The sequence below is a fragment of the Rhinatrema bivittatum genome, chromosome 4, assembly GCF_901001135.1.
Source record: "Rhinatrema bivittatum chromosome 4, aRhiBiv1.1, whole genome shotgun sequence".
NCBI classification, from domain to species: domain Eukaryota; kingdom Metazoa; phylum Chordata; class Amphibia; order Gymnophiona; family Rhinatrematidae; genus Rhinatrema; species Rhinatrema bivittatum.
This window is the reverse complement of record NC_042618.1, coordinates 298,559,204-298,580,248: the sequence shown is the minus strand read 5'-3', so window position 1 is coordinate 298,580,248 and position 21,045 is coordinate 298,559,204. Positions and strand designations below refer to the sequence as shown.

At 43.2% G+C, this 21,045-nt stretch overlaps 1 protein-coding gene across 3 annotated transcripts in view; it reads left to right on the top strand.

The window, feature by feature from the left end:
* The window catches only part of C4H15orf41 (chromosome 4 C15orf41 homolog), a 1,060,100-nt gene that overhangs the window by 176,698 nt on the left and 862,357 nt on the right, over positions 1–21,045 (top strand). The window lies entirely within an intron of this gene.

Below are 21,045 nucleotides of genomic sequence, written 5' to 3'. Positions count from 1 at the left end.
GCTCTTTTGGTTTAAATTTGACTAACTTGTGTTGTTATTAATCATTGTGACTGTAGCTGGTTCTGTTACATCCTTTATATCTGACTGCCCAGAGATGGTCTGTGGGTTATTGCATTAAGGTTTTAAAACAGGATTTAGAACTTTTTATTTAATGTCTGCTCAATGTAATTCTGCTTTGCTTGAATATGAGCTAGTATAGTTTTATTAAATGTTGTTGTGCATTATATAGGTTAAATCAAGGTTTGATAGAACAGAAGACCCTAAAAATACTGCATCCAGAAATGCCCACTATAACTACATCAATCTTTCTGTCTTGTTTGGAGTGTTCTGCTTGCCAAACTGTCATCTGCCATTGACAATGTTCTTTAACATTCTCCATCAACAAACAGCTGAATTAGCCATGTCACATGGTGATGTCATCTGACAGCACTGAGCAGACCTTTCTTTCCTAGCTCATAGACCATGTGCTCTACTGAGCATTCACGGGAGTTCCTGCATGCATGCTATCTTGTATGCCCGCCCTTCAGTCTTCTGTTAGAGCTTTTGCATGATGTATATTTTCTCTCTAATCTGTTTGGTACTTTATAGTTTCTTTTTCTTTAAACTCTCTTCGAGTTGCCTTGGCAGCCCCCTCAACAGCACCTTTCAGTCTAACAAAAAAATAAAGTATAAGGAATATCTGGCTCCCAGAAGGCTACCTCCAGTGGATTGCTGTCACTGATGTCCATGATATTTTTTACAAATATCTGGGGCCAGATCATGACACAGCTAACTGCTATGACTGTGGCTGGATGTCACTGAAGCTCCCAGAGGAACAGGGCCTGGAAGTTTGGAGCTGAGCCTTCTACGTGTCAATTTGAGCAGGAGCTCCTTGAGCAAAATTCCTTCTTATGTAACACGGGTTCCTGGATTTTCCACTGCACTGGGATTAAGCAAAGTGTGAATGCATCACAAGCAAGGATTTGTGAGTTCATGGGGCCCTCGTCAATTCATAAGAAACAGAAGCGTCATGTTTTGGTGCTGGGAGTGAGGTTGGCACCACTGAAGTTAAGAACAGAATCAGAACCATCGACTCATCCAGTGCTGCCGACGCATCAGGCCCTAGCAACATCAAAGCATCTGTCGTCAGTGCCATTGATGATCTAAACCTTAGTGCTGTCAGTACACTGGTTTTCAGTGGGTCGATGCACTGGGGCTCAAGCCCTACTTTCCCGGTCAACGCATTCAACCTCAGATTCATTGATGATCCGTGCAATCAACACATTCGAGTTGAGAACAGTCATTGAGGGGGCCCTGAGGGTGATTCATTGCCCTTATCTTCCTCCATTTCAGTGTCCTTTTCTCCATCCCATCTCCTTGGTGCCTCTGGTCTTCATGCACTCACTAGTTCAGTAGACCCAGAGTGGGGGCTTCCTTCTGGAGTCCATTAGGAGCTTCTCAAAAGAATGAACCCCTACTAGTCTCAGAAGAGGATGTCTCTTTCCCAACTTCTGTTCAGAGGACACAGCAGCCCATAGACCAGATAGCAGAATTGGTGAAGACTTTTATTTGTTTCGAAGGCAGGTCACCCTTCAACCTCTCCTGTCCAAGATGGCTCTCACCTCCAAAATTTGTGAGCTCCCATAAGAAGATCCAGTCGCAGGATCTAGCTCCCAATCATACCTCTCTGTGGAAGAATCTAGCCAGTCTGAGGAGGGAGCATAGGACACCATCATCTGGATTATGCCCCAGGAATGTTCCCTTCTGAGATGATTTCTTTCATTGTTATTGGGGTCATGGGTTAGTGTCCTTTCACCTTTTGGTTCCAAAGAAGAGTCTGTGGGGATTCCCTCAGACCCCCCCCCCCCCCTACTGGTTAGAGTAGGATCTTGGTGTTTGGGCAGCAATTTTTGTAATTTTTACTGAAATGGAGCAAGTTCCTGGGGATTTTCTTGTTGGTTCCCTGGTAGAGGTGGGCTCAGTAGATAACTCTTAGGGTCTGGGTGGAGGTCTGGTTGAGCAGAAATGAGGTTTAGTGGCTCAGAAGAAGTTCCTTTTGCAGGCTTCTTCCTTGGTTCTGGGGTTTGATTCCACACAAGCCCCCCAACACCCTGCCCTGCCTAATGTCTCATGCATTTTGAGACTGGCTGGGAGAGGCAACAGTAGTAAAGATGCTCATGGTTAAACCCCCCCCCCAAAAAACCCCCCCACAATCTAGCTACAGTTCCTCCAGCAGATTCTGTGACCTGGGAGAGCTGAGCCGTGGGCAGCAGCAAGGGCGTCTGTTTTCTTTATGAAGGCCATCCAGGTAGGTGGATGCATTTTAGCTGGCGGTTGGGGTATCTTGGCTGGCCTTGGGCAGACTTGCCTTCAATGGTCTTGCTGCCTCAAGAGGTTTTGACAGGAACCACTGCCATTTTCTGCAAAGGCAGAGTGGGGCTGGCTTTGTGTGGAGGTCAGGAGTTGCTGTAATTTCAGCATGGCAAGGTCTTCTGATCAGCCTGCATTCTACAGTTTTCTCTGGGGAATTCGGCCCAGGCTTAAATCCAAGTCTCCTGCATATCTGCAGGAAAGCGGCAGCACAATAGGAGCAGATAGCTCCTACTTCTGTGGCTAGACTCTGGGATGGCCACCATTTTGAAATTTCTACATGGCCTTGCTTCAGCCCAGAAGCCCAAATGTTCCATGGCAATTTCCTATGGGTGAGGGGGCTTGAGAACCTCCTTGGACCTCTGTTTCCCTTTACTGGGATTTTGTTTCCCAATTGCATTTTTTATTATGTTCCAAGATTCTGCCCCATGCAGATGCTTAATGGGAAGGGGTCTCAGATGTTCCTTGGTGGGGCTCTTGTCCAAACCTCCCTCTGCATTACGGTGGGAGTCTTAGTGCCCAATTCTGGCTAGTTGTGATGATATTTAACTTAACGACGGTATAGAAAATTTTTTAAATAAATAGTGAGGTCTTGAATCTTTTGGAAGGCCTATTTCCCTGGGAATCCTCTTAGGCTCCTTTTGGGGAAGGGGAGGGATGGGAAGCTGTGTAGGTAGATAGTCCTGTGGGAAGCCTCAGAGGAAGGGAATTTTTTGTCCTTGGAGAGAAGGGACTCTTCTACCTTCAGGCTTTTTCGGAAAGGGGAAATTTGTCTCACTTATATCTCAGATTGATCCTTCTCTTTGCATGGCAGGTTGAAAGGTCGAGGGGGTTCTGAAAGGAGGTTATATCCTCAGGTCAAAATTCCCCCTTTTCAGGACTACTATAGCTTGGGGGAGTCCCCAGTAGTTCCATATTTCAAACTACCCATTATTTGAATGCCATACCTGGTGCGTTTCGGCACCAGACCACGTTTCAGAAATTAGAGCAGATTCTTCAACTGGTTAAAACTCCCCCCCCCCCCCTTCTCTATCTTTCTATTATAAGCGCTTATGTCAACTTGGGCGGGTGGACATTTATACCACGCTTGCTGATAGGTGGACGGGAGAGGGGGAGTTTGTTGTCACTATTTCCATACTGCATGCTTGCTACACTTGAGTGGCGAGGATCTCGCACAACTCCTACTATAGAGAGCTCCAATACAAATTTTTAGGGAGGGCTTATGTTTCCCCTCAGATGGCATATTGCCAGCATATTACCACTACCGCCACTTGTGGTCGATGCCCACAGGCCATTGGCACATTGTCGCATGCTTTTTGGGCTTGCCCAGCTATCAAGCTTTTCTGGACGAAGATTGCGAAATACCTGGCCACTATTTTAACACTTTCTATTCCAGTAGCGCCTCTGTGGATTTTGTTCGGTTGTATACCGCCTCTGCGGATCCGTGACCCGGGATCTCGTCAACTACAAAAAGCCAGCTTGGTGGGGAAGTGAGTGATTCTTCTCAGTTGGAGAGAAGTGGAGCTGCCATCGTTTTGGACCTGGAGAAATCTTTTCTACTTGCTTATGCACATGGAATATCTCGCGCCTCGCAGTTCGCCTCGCCAGAAGAGTCGTTTCCTGACTGTTTGGGAGCCCTATATTCAGACTCGTCCACATCGGGCCTGCAGTCGACTGCTAAATGACTGAATGTCTGCATTTCAAAGTCGAGACATCTAGCTGTACCAATAGTGTCTTCTTTATTGATCATGGTGGACATTTCTCCTTTGTCGCTTCTGGATTTCACCCAGGGAACCAGGGGGTGGGTAGGGGGAGTAGGGATCTGTGTTATATGAACTGTTAGTTTGGAAACTTGAACTGGGGGGTGTTGAAGTATCCCACACCACCTAGTATGTTTGTTCAATTACTATTGCAAATTTCAATAAAACGTTTACACATAAATGTAAAAAAATAAAAAAATTCCACCTAAGACTTTCCGTTCCACGAAGCAGGTAATTTCATTATCCATTCTGATTGAGGGGCCCCTTTTGGCTCAGACGAGGCAAGACTATGAGCAAGCTGTATTCCCCTTTTGTCAAAGGACTGGGAAAGTTATTTCAGGTCTTTCACGTTAATCCTTTAGTATGGACCTTAAACCACAAGGCTAATATTCTAGTGGAGTGGTGCTGCTCCTAATGATTCGCAGTACAGGAATATTGATTTCTCCTGAAGCACACTTTTGTTGTGGGTACTAGGAAACATTGATTACCAACACCAGTAAGAGAAAAATCTTTAGTTTTTTATTATAAGATAGCTTATAATAGGAGACGTGCCTACCAAACAATGCAGAGCAAACCTTCAGTTCAGAATACCAAGCCGTTCCAGTCACCGCCTCTACTACACACTAATGAATTAGTTTGTTTGCATGACATTTTCCTAATTGGTTGGCATTATAATTATTTCTCATATATGACTAACATACCAAATTAAAAACAAATTCTAATAGTTCTGTGCAATAAGTTAGACCTCAAAATTAACTTTGTACCAAAATGCGACTGTACCCTAGAGGTGGCTGCATCTCTCAAAATTTTCAAAATATTTACAAATCCTCAAAACACTTGCATTTCATATAAATATACAAATTAAACAGTGCATAATAATGATAGCAAACTCAGGGCCTGATTTACTAAGACTTTTTTCTCATGCGGTGTCTATGTAAAAAAATTAGATCCCTAGATATTTGTGTTGTTAAAATAAAAATTCATGAGTACCTTTGAAAAGCAAAACAAAATACAGACTATGGACTAAAGTAACAAATTCTATCTTCATTGTGTTTCTTATGAGAAATGTAGCAGAGACAATAGAAATTATTCTAAGCATATGGTTTCATTCTTACCAGATCTGTAGTTGCCTGATCTGTTTTAAAGACTTTCAAATCAAATTTGGTATTGGTATTTATATGAAATAGATAATATTTCTTGGACTTTATTTTCTATATTGTGTTTTTTAGGTCATTTTTTTCTTATGGTAAATTCCTTTAAGGAAAAGAGTGTTTAGCTGCTTGTACACAAAAGCAGAACTAGTTAACTGTTGCAGATCTTAGTATCTGCAAATAGAAAACTTTACCTCTCCTGCCCCATGATGTGCACGGGGCAGGAAAGAGACCTTGGGGTGATAGTGTCTAATGATCTGAAGTCGGCGAAACAATGTGATAAGGCGATAGCTAAAGCCAGAAGAATGCTGGGCTGCATAGAGAGAGGAATATCGAGTAAGAAAAGGGAAGTGATTATCCCATTGTACAGGTCATTGGTGAGGCCTCACCTGGAGTACTGTGTTCAGTTCTGGAGACCGTATCTCCGAAGGGACAGAGACAGGATGGAGGCAGTCCAGAGAAGGGCGACCAAAAAGGTGGAGGGTCTTCATCGAATGACTTATGAGGAGAGATTGAAGAATCTAAATATGTACACCCTGGAGGAAAGGAGGGAGTAGGGGTGATATGATACAGTCTTTCAGATACTTGAAAGGTTTTAATGATCCAAAGACAACGTCAAACCTTTTCCATTGCAAAAAAATCAGAAGAACCAGGGGTCATGATTTAAAACTCCAGGGAGGAAGACTCAGAACCAATGTCAGGAAGTATTTCTTCATGGAGAGGGTGGTGGATGCCTGGAACGCCCTTCCAGAGAAAGTGGTGAAGACCAAAACTGGGAAGGATTTCAAAGGGGCGTGGGATAAATACTGTGGATCCATAAAGTCTAGAGGATGTGAATGAAGAGAAGAGGCATGGGGATGGCTTGAGGGAATGATGGCTACTACCTGGAGATGAATATCCTTATTCATTAATGCGACTCCAACATTGATCTATGCTTCAACGGCAAGAGGAAATGTGGAAAAAAAAAAAAGAATTTGGGCAGCTGTATTACAACAAGGAGCCCCTGGTGAGCTGTTTCTGCTGCTTTTTGAATTTCCCCGCTTGCTGTACCACCGGTGGGAGGAGCCGAATCGGGACGCCTTTAAGTTCGGCGTCAGGAAGGCTCTCAAGCGCAGCTGTATTACAACAAGGAGCCCCTGGTGAGCTGTTTCTGCTGCTTTTTGAATTTCCCCGCTTGCTGTACCACCGGTGGGAGGAGCCGAATCGGGACGCCTTTAAGTTCGGCGTTCTTAGGCGCGCCACTGCCGCCGGCGCGCCGCCAAAGCCGCGTGCGCCCCTTAGGCGCGCGCGGCTTAGATCTGCTTTGATCGGACGAGAGAGGATGAGAAGGGGTCTCCATTGATTGTGGAATACGGCTGCCACAGAGGTAAATTAACTGTACTGTTTGGCATAGACGGACTACCTGCTGGTTTATGATTTTCTTTTTATCATGCCACCGAAACGAAAGGGAAAAGTGAGGGTGTTCCCCTCCCTTCCCCCACCTATATTAACACAGCAGGAAATAGTGCGGTTTATGTCTTTGCCTGCACAAAAACCAACAGCCAAAGACTCTGCTGATACAGGCAAATTGGGAGGTCGGCCTGAATCCTTAGAGGAGGCTTCGTTGAGCCCTAACCTTGGTCTACCACCGGTGTGGAGAGATGTAGAGGGGACTCGGGAAGGCTCGCAAGTGCATCCCAATGCCAGCGGTTCTCAGGCACTAAGTAGAAGTGGTGCAGGAGTCTCAGCTGGAGAAAGTACCAGCATGAGCTTGATTAAAGAACTAAGGGCACAATCTACTCAAGAGATTGAGATAGATAAAGTAAGTCAAGCCACAGCCAGCGAGGATACCCCAGAGACTCTGATACGTCCCACAGTGGTAACGCTGGAGTTATTGTGGGATATGATGGCGTTGATGACATCTAATTTAAAGGGACTAGAAAGGAAAATGGACTCATTTGTAAGGAAAAATGATCAAGAAATATCAGTTATACAGAATACATTAGATAATTCAGAGGTTAGAATCAGGTCTCTAGAGGAGATGGGGAGAAAAAATGTTGAATTCCAAGCAGCAGTTGTAAAAGACAGAGATTTCTTGTTGAGACGTATGGAAATGTTTGAAAATAATTCTAAGCGATTGAATCTTCGCCTGCTTAATTTTCCTCGAATAGCAGGCGAGGTCTCAATCGAAACATTACAGAGGTTTTTTAAAGAGGTATTAGGTTTCCTTGAAAATGATCTACCTGAAATAAGTTATTGCTTTTTTCTACCAAAAAAGAACCCCATGGAAAATGTAGAGGAGTCCCCCTTTCAAGGGGATCTCACGAATTTTTTAGAAAGTACCAGTAACCAGATAATAGATCGGGGTTTACTTTTGGTGTCATTTACAAATTTGAGGGATTTGAATAAAGTAATGAAACAGTATTTCAGCAAATACCCCATCTCCTTTCATGACGCTATGGTTAAAATTTTTCCTGATTTATCAGTTCTTACACAATTAAGAAGAAAGAGCTTCTTGGAGTTTCGCCAAGAAGCTATAACAATGGGATATTCGTATACTTTGCGTTATCCTTGCAAGTGTATAATTAAAAAACAACAAGATACCTTTATCTTTTTCATTCCCGATCATCTTAAAAATTTTATTGAACAAAGAAGAGCTGCTATAATATCTCCAATACCCAGTGAATAAAGTATAAGCAGGTAATACAGTACAATTTTCTGTGCAAAATATTTCTGATTGACTAACTCCCCTTAGTTTTTTCTGAATACCTCTGTTATTCAAGATGACAAGAAGAAATTGCCATTTGATTGATTATAATATAAATTGAGGAAAGAAATTATTGTAAGTTTGTGTGTTTGGAAATATTGATTATGATTGATGTTTCTTATATTTTTTGGAAAATCAATAAAAATATAAATTGCGAAAAAAAAAGAATTTGCAACCACATAAAAGCAGGGGAGTAGCTGGCTTGTTACGGCGGTTACTACCCCAAACCAAAAAATACCTGATACTTCACTTTCAATGCAAAGCCAGCATAGCTCTCTGCTTCAACGGCAGGGAGGAAGTTTGACACTTCACACATATCCAGCATAGTCCTCTGCTTCAACGGCAGGGGAGCAAGACTGATACTTCACTTTCAGTACATAGCCAGCATGACTCTCTGCTTCAACGACAGGGGAGAATGAAGAAAGGTTGATCTATATTCAGGCAACAATCAACAAGGACTGAATTACACAGTCTGAATAAACAGATAAGCATGGGTGTAGCTTGCTTATTGCGGTGGTTAATACCCCTAACTAAATTAAGCTATTTCACTTAGATGCAGTTTCAACACTGCTCTCTACATTAATGGTGGGGGTGGAAGGGAAATAGAATAAGAAAAGGTTACTAAGAGCCAAGAGAAACAGATAGGTATGTGAGAGAAAATAAAAAGTGCGAAAGCTTGCTGGGCAGACTGGATGGGCTGTTTGGGCTTCTTCTGCCGTCATTTCTATGTTTCTATGTTACCTTCTGATCCTTCCATGATGTTGCTCACAAAGATATTGAACAGAACCATTCCCAACACCGATCCTTGTGGCACTCTGCTTAACACTGTTCTGTCTTCATAGTAGGTTCCATTTGCCATTGCACACTATCTTTTATACGTCAACCAATTTGTAATCCATGCCACCACCTTGGCGCTCATTTCCAAACTTCTCATTTTATTCACAAGCCTCCTGTGTGGACCATATCAAAAGCTTTGCTGAAATCCAAGTAGATCACATTGAGCTCTCTTCCTCAATCCAATTCTTTAGTCACCCAATCAAAAAGGTCAAATTTGTCTGACAGGACCTTCCCTTGGTGAATTCATGCTGCCTCGGGTCAAGCAATCCTCCTGACTGTAGATAGTTCACTATATTTTCCTTCAGCAGAATCTTCATTAATTTTTCCATCACCGAGGTGAGGCTAACCGACCTGTAGTTTATAGCCTCCTCTCTGCTACCACTATTGTGAAGCGGGACCACCGTCACTCTTCTCCAATCACGCGGCACCACTCCCGTTTCCATGGATCTATTGAACAGGTCATCCAACAGACCCGCCAGCACATCTCTGAGCTCCCTCTGTATCCTGGAATGAACTTTATCTGGCCCCATGGTCTTGTCTACTTTGTTTTCCTAGCTTTTTCCATACATTCTCTTCTGTAAATGGAGTTTCATCTACCCCATCTCCATCTACAGTCTTGTCAACCAGCAACAGTCCTTCTCCAGGGTCGTCTTTAGCGAACACCGAACTGAAGTATTTAATATGTCCACCATTTCTTGATCCATCAACACACAGTGCTTCTCATCACCTTTCAATTTCATTATTCTACTTTATGCCTCCCTTCTATCTCTGATATATCTGAAAAGGGGGCCTGGACAAGATGGCCACCTGAGAAGCTGTTGAGAATTTGTTCTGATAGGATCTACTGTTGTCTGCCTCTCTTACCACCATTCCAGCTGCAAAATACACTGATCTTTAATGCCTTACTGGAGAAGAAAAAAATGTTCTGCTCTTTTATTAAGGAATGTAAAATAAAAAATAACGATTGCTGAGAGAAAAAGCTAGACTGACCTCACTCAAGATGGCAATGGAGTCCGTGGCTATGCTGGAAGGATTGAAAGAAGATTTCATTAGAGAAATATCTAGCAAAATCTTGGTGATTAAACTGGATTCACTAAATAAGCTGCAATCCGCAATGGAAGAGCTTAAGAACATAAGACATTGCCATGCTGGGACAGACCAAGGGTCCATCAAGCCCAGCATCCTGTTTCCAACAGAGGCCAAACCAGGCCACAAGAACCTGGCAATTACCCAAACACTAAGAAGATCCCATGCTACTGATGCAATTAATAGCAGTGGCTATCCCCTAAGTATAATTGATTAATAGCCATTAATGGACTTCTCCTCCAAGAACTTATCCAAACCTTTTTTGAACCCAGCTACACTAACTGCACTAACTACCTTCTCTGGCAACCAATTCCAGAGCTTTATTGTGCGTTGAGTGAAAAAGAATTTTCTCCGATTAGTCTTAAATGTGTTACTTGCTAACTTCATGGAATGCCCCCTAGTCCTTCTATTATTCGAAAGTGTAAATAACCGAGTCACATCTACTCGTTCAAGACCTTCTTAAAGAATGTATTGAAAAACATGTCAACTTTCAGAATTGGGAGGAAGTTTAACTGCTCAAGAAATGATGACAAAGAAAATTATCCTGAAATGATGACAAAAAATTATCCTGAAGAAAATTATTGACCAGGAAAATCAAGGGAAAAGGATAAATATTCAAATCATTGGCATACCTGAAAAGGTAAAAGATAATGACTTATCCCTTTTCCAAGTATGGCTACCTGAAGCCTTGAATTTCTCTCTGGGCACAGAGATGGTGGTGGTCGAGAGAGTATATTGGCCTGGGCCTGTGTGGGAGAACTTAGACAGACCTTGACCTGTCATCGCTAGATTTCTTAACTATGCCATAAGGAGAAAATTATGATGACCTACAAAAAGGTTAAGGTGCTGGAATGTCTAGGGACTAAGCTGTCATCATTCCAAGATTATTCTGCGCGTGTAACCGCACAGAGGAAAGCGCTGATGTCTGTTTGAAATAATGCTGTTTCAGAAAGGCATTAAGTTTTCTTTATTATGTCCAGCTTGACTTCGAGTGGTGAGAGATGGACACCCTCTTTTTCTTCAAACAAAGGATCAAATTAAAAAGTTTCTAAAATTGCTTCCTGACTAAGATGCTCTAAACATGGCTGTTCTTTATATTGATGGTAAATATAGCCTCACTGTAGGAGAGTGAGTTTATCTTTTTATGTTTTATTTTCCCCTTTGCTCTGAAAGTGATTACAGAGACTTCTATTGCAGAAGGTCTACAGAGGGAAATGTTTTCCTGGGTATGGATCTTTGTTTCTTTCACCGTTAGTGGACTTACTTAGGACTGACGCTGGGTGAGCCATCCTAAGGAACTTGATTCGTGATGTAGCAAGTTGCAGAGGAAGGAGAGATTATTTTCCCTTTCCTTGAGTATTTATGACTTGCGATTTATGTGTTTGCTTTTACAAGCCACATGGCAAGTAAGCAGATTCATTTATTGTTTCATAGTCCTTATAATTTCTCTTGGCACTAGAGATTTGCTTTTTCAACTGTGAACTGCAATATAAGACCCTGTACTGTAGTTTTATGATACTTCATGGTTGTCTTAGGCAAACAGATCAATATTGGTTTAGCAATGATTGTTTTTTTTTTTTTTTAATTACTTTATAATGGAGGCTTATCAAAGATTATGCAGGTAGACTCATTATTAAATACTACAGTGCTATCTCCTATAAGTTCTTGGAGCTTGCCCTTTCTATGAAATATGCACTGCTTTATTATACTTATGAATCCTTTTGTTTCCTTACTCTGTTAAAATGTTGTAATGGTCATACTATTAAGTTACTATTTGGTTTTCTAGGTCTTTTGATCTGGAATGGATATAATCGGAGTAATGTAGACATTGGCACTTTTTTTTTTTTTTCTTGTGTTTAACCTTGGATCTGAAGACACCAAGATCTTTTCATGTAATGCTGCTTCTTGGAGCAATATGTTTGTTTCTATTTTTGTCTAATTTATATGTTGGATGTTTAATTTCTTGAAATGTGTATGCCTGGATGTAAGGGAAACTGCAGAATCAGCTCAGCTTGTTTGACATACAGCACAGAGTAGGATGACCTGACTAAACTATCCTTGAGTCTGGAATGCTTAGTTTAGACTGGGACTGTTGGCATAGATCTGATTCTAGGATAGTGAGTAAACCTGTCCCACATACACACAGTCTAGTTTAGCACGCACACTTGTTTACATTAGGCTATAAAAGACAAGCAGCTATGGCTGAAAAACGGGGAGAGCGAGAAACTTTCTTTCACTTTGCTGGCATGCAAAGTGCTGTGTGTCCTTTGTAGACATACAAAGGGATGGGACCCCTTTTTCCTGTGGTGGGCTCTCTCTCTCAGGCAGGTGGATGAAAAGGGTGTTGTGAGTATTGGCCGAAATGCAGTGCACGGATACAGATGTATATGCTTAGCAACATTTTTAATGCTTAGAACTGTATATGCTTAGAACTGTATATTTTAGTGCTTAGAGCTCTATATTTTAGTGCTTAGAACTGTATACCTTTAATACTTAGAATTGTTAAGATTGTATATCAATAAACATATTATTTTACTTTTACCTTATTCTTGCCTACCTCATTCCTTACACTGGAACTTACCATTTTGAGGAGAAAAGGTGGTGTGTGGGTGATCTAGAATCTTAAGGATGTTTGTATGGCAGAGGTTTGGTTGTTGTGTGTGAATGAGAACTCCAGAGCAAGAATTTTCTTTCATATATTTATTTATTTATTTATTTATTTTTAATTTTTATATACCGAAATTCCTGTATAAGATACAAATCAATCCGGTTTACATAGAACGGCAAATTGCCTGGGGTTTACAAACCACCCCAGGCTTTACAAGAAACAGTTAGGTAATGAAACAGATCGATAATAAGTCTACAAGGAACTTTACATATAACGATTAAAACAGTTAGTATTAAAATAACAATTGAACAGGAAAAATTACTGGAGCTTTACGTAAATTAAATAATAACTCACCACTGATTTACATTGAAAACAATTGATCAAGGTTGTGGAGAGGGAGCAAACAGGAGAGTAATAAATAAATGCATTTAGGGAGCGATTACAAAGAGGAAGTTCAACTTAGGTAGGGACGGATATATGAGCGTATATTCTGATATATACTGGTATATTTTGATCCTAAGCACCTAAGCTAGGGGTTATATGGACTTTATATGATTTATAATATCTGCAGAAGTCATTTTATACATAATTATGACAGAAATTAAAATATTTTCTCAAAATCCACTCTCCCATTAAAAGGAAAGAGCTGCTTTCCCTGTATAGCAGAGAAAAGGCACAAATTGTCTTCATACAAGAAATGCATCTTACTGACTCTGAGCACCTAAAACTTAAAAGAGAATGGGTTGGTCAATTTTGCTTCTCCTCATTTTTTAGTAGACAGCATGGAGTAGCTGTCTTGATTCATAGAATCCTGCCCTTTATAATGGAAAAAAATATAGTAGATCCTGAGGGCCACTTTCTAATAATAAGAGGAACTTTGTCCTCACAAAAATTTGTGCTCTGTAATATTTATATCCCTAATATTTACAAATATTGTTTTTTTTATGAAAACAGTTTCTGAACTTGAGCAATTTTCTTCTCATCAGTATATTTTTGGTGGGAACTCTAATTTGGTAGCAGTGTTGCGACCGTCACTTCCTGACGGTTTCACCCTGCCTACCTTTCCTTTTTTGCGGCTCATCCTACTCTTCACGGTCGCCTGGCTGCCGCGGCATCCGCCTGCCATCCTCTCCGGCATCCCCGGACCGGCTTGGGCACTGCCTCCCGCCATGTTCTACAGGTACCTTAGGGCGCGTGCGCCGCGTGGCCCTCATTCTTATTTCCTCATTGGCGCGTTCCTCAGGGGCGTCCCCTTGTGATGACGTCACGCTGCCCGGATATTTAAGCCTACAGTTTATTGCTAGCTGTTGTTAGCAAGGGGAATTCTTACGGATGGGATTCGCTCTCCGTACCCAGCTACACTGCCTTTCCAACTTCCATTGGACTCTTTCTGCTAACGGGGTACCCGCTCCTCGGGGGCCTCTTTTGCTTCTTTCAGGTCGCTATCAGGTAACCGGTACTCGCTCCTCGAGGGCCCATGTTCCCTGACCCGCTGCCTGCATCTATCTTCTCTTCTACTTGGAAGAATTTGCTACAGACACCATCAGGAGTACAACTATCATCCACTCCTCAGAGCTGTCTCCCTGGAATCAGGTACTCGCTTCTCGAGGGCCTGCCTCCGTTCCAGCGCCGGTGCCATCTCCTACGGGGAACCGCTGTGTGAGTACTTTGCCAATGAGTCTCTCTGCTCCCAGGGATCTGGTACTCGCTCCTCGAGGACCAGCTCTCCCTATCTTGGGGCTTCTCCATACTTGGGACTCTGTGAATGTTCTATTATACTCATTTTCTCAGTTCTTTCCACTATAGCACTGCTACCGGAGGAACCACTGTTCCAGCGCCCTGGGAAATACTAGCCCAGCTGGGCTACATCTTCTACTCACTACTGCCACCTCTGGTGGCTTCTCAAACTGTCTAAATAAAGAAATATCTGTTTGTGTGTCCAGAGCTGAGCCTGACCTGTGGCCCCTCACGGGACTTCCACCCATGGGCGTGGTCAGCTGCCACAGTGTCCAAGGGTCCACCCAAACCTCACTAATTATAACAAGCAGATACACAGTTGGATACTAAACCAATATGTAGCAAGCACCAATGTAAAGTACATGAGGGAATCCCCTTTTTACTAGAAGAAGTAAATGTGGTGGATGTGTGGAGACTACTGTATTCTATGGAATGATATATTTTTTTCTTTTCTTATGCCAAACATAACTATTCTTAAATAGACTATCTATTTGTATCCTTGTCTATATTCTCATAGATTTCCACGCAGACATTAGAAATATTGTGTTGTCTGACCATGCCCCTGTGTCAATGGTATTTAAAGCCAAAGTCCCATCCTCTAGAGCAGGGGTCCCCAACCACCGGTCCGCGGACCGGGACCGGGCCGTCGCCACCAAGCACCGGCAGGTGTGTTGCGCGCTTCTTCTGGGTATTAGGAGCATTTGGAATTCCTATATATTTACTAGCCTGGATGTCATTGTTATATTCCAGATCTCAAGCCAGGGTGTTAGCTAATGAGTCAGTATCAGAACCATTTGTGTTATATAGAGCTACTTGTCAGGGATGCCCCCTATCCTCACTTCTGTACCTGCTAGAGATTGAACCACTAGTTCAAAAATTAAGGCAGATCCTAATTTTAAAGGTGTAATATTAGGGAAATCAGAAACCAAAATTTGTCTTTTTGCAGATATGTTCCTTTTCCTATGTAATCCTATGGAATCTCTTATTACCTTTTTAATACTGATAGAGCAATTTGGGACCTTTACAAGTTTAAAAGTAAATCTGTCCAAATCTAAAGCCTTACCAAATTTATTAAAAACTAAGCATTCCTGGCCTGGTGATTTCCCATTTCAGTGGGCTTCATCTATATCATGTTGGCCAACAACAAAAGATAGAAAAAAAAATTATGCTATTTATTTATTTATTTGTACAGTTTTTCTATACCGTTATACAGAAACAGGTTTCTATCACTATGGTGTACATTTCAACTAAAAAATAAAACATAAAAATATAAATAATTTGAATAAAATTACTAAAACAGGTTAATAAAAATAAATAAGACTAATAGATAACTACATTCATTACTAAAAAATCAGTAAAAGTAATAGACTAGAAGAATCCTTTCATTCGGGGTCAACTTTAAAAGCCTGTTGGAAGCACCAAGTTTTTAACACTTTTCTGAATTTTCTCAAGTCCAGTTACCATTTTTATATGGAGGGGTAAACCAGCTAAAATAAGCTATGCTAAACTATTGCACACCAAGAAGTGTGGAGGTCTGAATATGCCAGACTTTTGTCTCTATAATATGGCTTGCCAGATGAGATTTGGATGGGAATGGTATTCAGGGGAGTTTGTTTGACATGCCAAATCTGGCTTCAGAGTTGATCCTCCCATTTACCGCTATAGGTAATATGCATTACTATCTCACATAAAGAATCATATTTTGCTTAAACCAGTGCTATTGGCTTGGTGATATGTGTCGATGGTGGGGATGGCTTCCCCAGATTCTGAATTGATATCTTTTACTGGAAACCCGGATTTCAAACCTGTTTTACATTATTCAATATTTCACAGATGGAAGCATAATGGTTTGCAAACTATCTCTCAATTTTACCTTAAAGGGAGTTCTACAGTTTTTTCATTTGAGCAATTACAGGCACAATATGAAATTCCATATAAACACTTTAATGCCTGTCTTCAAGCTAGACACTGTTAATTAGATATTAGGTAGGAATCCTGTATTGAAATTCCGAAGACTAATTTTATTTCCATGTTTCAGACACTGAATGGTAAACGAAATACTTATTGACACTAGCAGCGTATATTTCAACAGTCAGTAAACCTGTGTCATTCATTGGCATCATTTTGGTCTCTGAATACTGGGCGATGCATCACACCCAGTGATAAGGCAGCTTACTTTGATTTGGCTTTACATACTACTATGGACTCAACATTTCAAGAAATGCAACTTAAAATCTTTCATCACTGCTGTATAGACATGGTCAAGGCCTGTTGTATGGGTATAACTGATTTAGAGGAATATATTAGATACTTGAAAGGTTTGAATGATCCATGGTCAACAACAAACCTTTTCCGTTGGAAAAAAATCAGAAGAACTAGGGGTCACAATGTGAAACTCCAGGGAGGAAGACTCAGAATCAATGTCAGGAAGTATTTCTTCACGGAGAGGGTGGTGGATGCCTGGAATGCCCTTCCGGAGGAAGTGCTGAAGACTAAAATTGTGAAGGGGGCATGGGATAAACACTGTGGATCCATAAAGGCTAGAAGATGGGAATGAAGAGAAGAGCCGGGGGGGGGGGGGGGGGGGGGGGGCTTGCTGGAATGGAGGCTACTATCTGAGAATTATTACCCTTACTCAAAAAGCCTTCACATGGTTAATGCAACTCCAACAGTGCTCTCTGCTTCAACGGCAAAGGGAAATGTGGAAAAAAGGATTTGCATTCAGACAACCTACAAGGACTGAACTACACAGTCGGGTAAACAAATAAGTGTGGGGGTAGCTTGCTTATTGTGGCAATTACTACCCTAAACCAATTAAGCCTGATATGTCACTTTGAATGCATATACAGCGTTGTTCTCTGATTCAATGGCAGAGGGAAATGTGGAAAAGAAGATTTGCATTCAGACAACAACCGGCAAGGCATGGATCTGTGCAGTCTGGGTAAGCAAGCATCGGGGTAACTTGCCTGATGCGGTGGTTACTACCCGTAACCAATTAAGCCTGATACATCACTTTGAATGCATATACAGTGTTGCTCTCTGCTTCAATGGCAGGGGGAAATGTGGAAAAGAGGATTTGCATTCAGACAACAACCAACAAGGACTGAACTACACAGTCTGGGTAAACAAATAAGGGTGGAGGTAGCTTGCTTATTGCAGCGGTTACTACCCTAAACCAATTAAGCCTGATATTCACTTTGAATGCATATACGGAGTTGCTGTCTGCTTCAACGACAGGGAGAAATGTGGAAAAGAGGTTCTCACAGGACAAGCAGGATGGTTGTCCTCACAAATGGGTGACATCGAGGATGGAGCCCAACCACGGAAAACTTCTGTCAAAGTTTCAGGAACTTTGACTGGCCCCTACTGGGCATGTCCAGCATGGCACTAACCCTGCAGCCAGCAGGGGTCTCCCTTCAGTCTTCTTTTTTCCGCGTAGCAGTTGTCACGCGGTTAAGGAGCTCTTACCACATTCCTGACAGGAATCTCTTCAACTACTTTCTTGAAGAAAAAATTGCCCCTCAGGGGTCTCCCTTCTTCAATTTTTCCTCCGCGGTACTTCGGTAAGTTTTTGCCGTTGTTTTTGTCGACTACCGTCGAGTTTGACCCTCGAGGCCTGTTGGCAGTCGACCGTCCCGCGGCTAAATTTTTGGCCTATGGCCATGGCGTCAGGGTTCTGTCGGTGCCCGGACTGTACGCGTACTATGTCCATCACAGACCCACATAGAGTCTGTGTTTTGTGTTTAGGGAGTGAGCATGATGTCTTAACTTGCACCAAATGTGCCCTAATGACACCAAAAGGTCGCAAGGCCAGAATGGAGAAGATGGGACTCCTTTTCCATGCTCACAGTCCGACGCCATTGATTGCATCGACGTCATCAGAACCGGCACCGTCGAAGTCTCATCGTCATCGACAGCCTCCCGGTGACCGTCCACCATCGACGTCTTCACGGCCATCGACTCCTGTCCCTTCCCCCGAAGATCGAGGGGATCGGAAAGAGAAACATCGCCATCGACGTCATAAGTCTCGGACCGTCGAGGAATCGAAGTCATCGACCTTGGTACTGTCCGAGCCGCCTTCGAAGAAGTCTCGACCAGAAGTGGCACTGTCCACTCCTGTCTCGCAGACACCGAGGCAACCCTCATCCCTCCGGGGTTTGGGAGCCGTGATTCCACCGGTGATGGTGGTCCCTCTGGCTCAGCCTCCGCCTCCCTCTCCCGTAGAGCCGGGTCTTGTCACCCCAGGTCTCCGGGCAGAACTGGACCAGCTGGTCCAGGAGGCCATCGACAAGGCGATGCTCCGGTTCCAGACTCCTCCGGCACCGACCCCGGCACCGAGAGTGGAACCGGCCACCGACCCGATTCCAGCAGCACTGGCACCGCTACTTGCTCGGATGGAAGCGCTTACAAGGGCCCTTCCACCGATAATGCCAGGGTCACCGATCTCATCAGGTGGAGAAACACCGTTACGGATTCCCCCTTCGGGGGTAGTTCCATCGGTGCCTTGTCGTCCCTCGCCACCGATTCTTTCCTCGGGGGCGATACGCACATCAGCTCCACCGAAAATTTCGATGTCGGTGCCGAATCCTTCGATGCCGACACCGATTCCTTCGGTGCCGACACCGGTACTGATGCTGGCACCGATTCCATTGAGAACATTCTCGATGCCCCCGGTAATTCCTTCGAATTTCTCGGAGCCTCAACTGGGGCCTTCAGGTACACAGCCTCCTCATGGTCCTATCGGTCAGCATCCTGATCCTTATGACACCTGGGTTGATGATACCTCTACTGACACCGATGATTTGCCTTCACCACCCTCTCCTGTGGAGAGTAGAAAGCATTCCCCTCCTGAGGACCTCTCTTTCATAAATTTTGTGAAGGAAATGTCGAAGTTGGTCCCTTTTCAGCTTCAATCTGAACAAGATGACAGGCACCAGATGATGGAGTTGCTCCAATTCTTGGATGCCCCCAAAGTCATCACCTCTATTCCAATTCATCAGGTTTTTCTGGACCTTCTAAAAAAGAATTGGGAATCCCCTGGATCTGTTGCTCCAGTAAATAAAAAAGCTGACTCTACCTATCTTGTACAGTCAGCACCTGGCTTTCAGAAACCACAATTAGACCATCACTCTCTTGTGGTAGAATCAGCTCAAAAGAAAGCTAAACGAATAAAGCCACATTCTTCCATACCTCCTACTAAGGAAAACAAGTTCCTAGATAGTATAGGTAGGAAAGTATACCAAGGAACTATGCTGATTTCCAGAATAGCTTCTTATCAATTATATATGACCCAGTACAATAGGGTCATCTTGAAACAAATGCAGGAGTACTCAGATGCCTTGCAAGAGCAGTTCCAGCCTCAGCTTCAATTCCTACTAAATAAAGGGTTTGAAGCTGGGAAGCATGAAATAAGAACTGCTTATGACATCCTTGATACTTCCACTAGACTTTCTGCTACTGCCATCTCTGCCAGACGCTGGGCTTGGCTTAAGTCTTCTGACCTTCGCCCGGAAGTTCAGGACAGGCTCTCTGATTTGCCCTGTCTAGGGGATAATTTATTTGGTGAGCAAATTCAGCAAATAGTTGCTGAACTAAAAGATCATCATGAGACACTTAAACAGCTCTCATCTATTCCTTCTGACTTGCCTTCTAAACAACCATTTAAGAAGGACTCCAAAAAGTCATTCTTCCGTCCACGGAAGTATTATCCCCCACTAGCCAAGTCTAAGCCTGCCAGGCCTTACCATAGAGCTCAGCCTCGCCAGTCTCAAAAACAAAAGCCCGCAGCAGCTCCACAACCTGGCCCTGCATCGGGTTTTTGACTTTCAATTAGAGAGCAGATGCCACATCCCTCTTCCAACCATACCAGTAGGAGGTCGGTTAGGTCATTTTCTACAAAAATGGCACTATATCACCACAGATCAATGGGTGATAGCGATAATTGCACAGGGGTACCACCTCAACTTCCTGTCTCTCCCTTTGGACTCCCCACCCCGGCAGGCGTGGAGACTCACCGATCACTCTGTTCTTCTAGAGCAGGAAGTATCCCTTCTCCTCCAGTCAAACGCTATAGAACCCGTTCCTCTCTCACAACAAGGACTAGGGTTCTACTCCAGGTACTTTCTGATCCCAAAAACGTCAGGAGGACTTTGGCCAATCCTGGACCTACGGGCCCTCAACAAATACCTTTACAGAGAGAAGTTCAAGATGGTAACCTTGGGCTTGCTTCTCCCTCTGCTGCAAAGAGGGGACTGGCTCTGCTCTCTAGACCTAAAAGACGCCTACACTCACATTGCGATAACTCAATCTCATCGCAAATACCTCCATTTTTTAGTAGGCCGAAATCACTACCAATACCGCGTGCTACCTTTCGGCCTGGCATCCGCACCACGGGTCTTCACCAAATGCCTCGTGGTGGTTGCAGCGTTCCTCAGGAAGGAAGGTGTCCACGTCTACCCCTACCTGGACGATTGGCTAATCAGGGCCCCAACCCAGCAAATCGCTCGGTCCTCCCTGACCCTGACAATTCAAACTCTACTTTCTCTAGGGTTTCTTGTCAATTACGAGAAATCCTGCTTAGTCCCATCTCAAACCTTATCCTTCATTGGGGCAGACTTGAACACCTTACAGGCCAAAGCCTTCCTTCCTCATCAACGAGTTCAAATCCTTGTGTCCCTAGCTTGCCAGTTGCAGTCTCAACGCACAGCAACAGCTCGCCAATTCCTCATTCTGCTGGGACACATGGCCTCCTCAGTTTATGTAACTCCCATG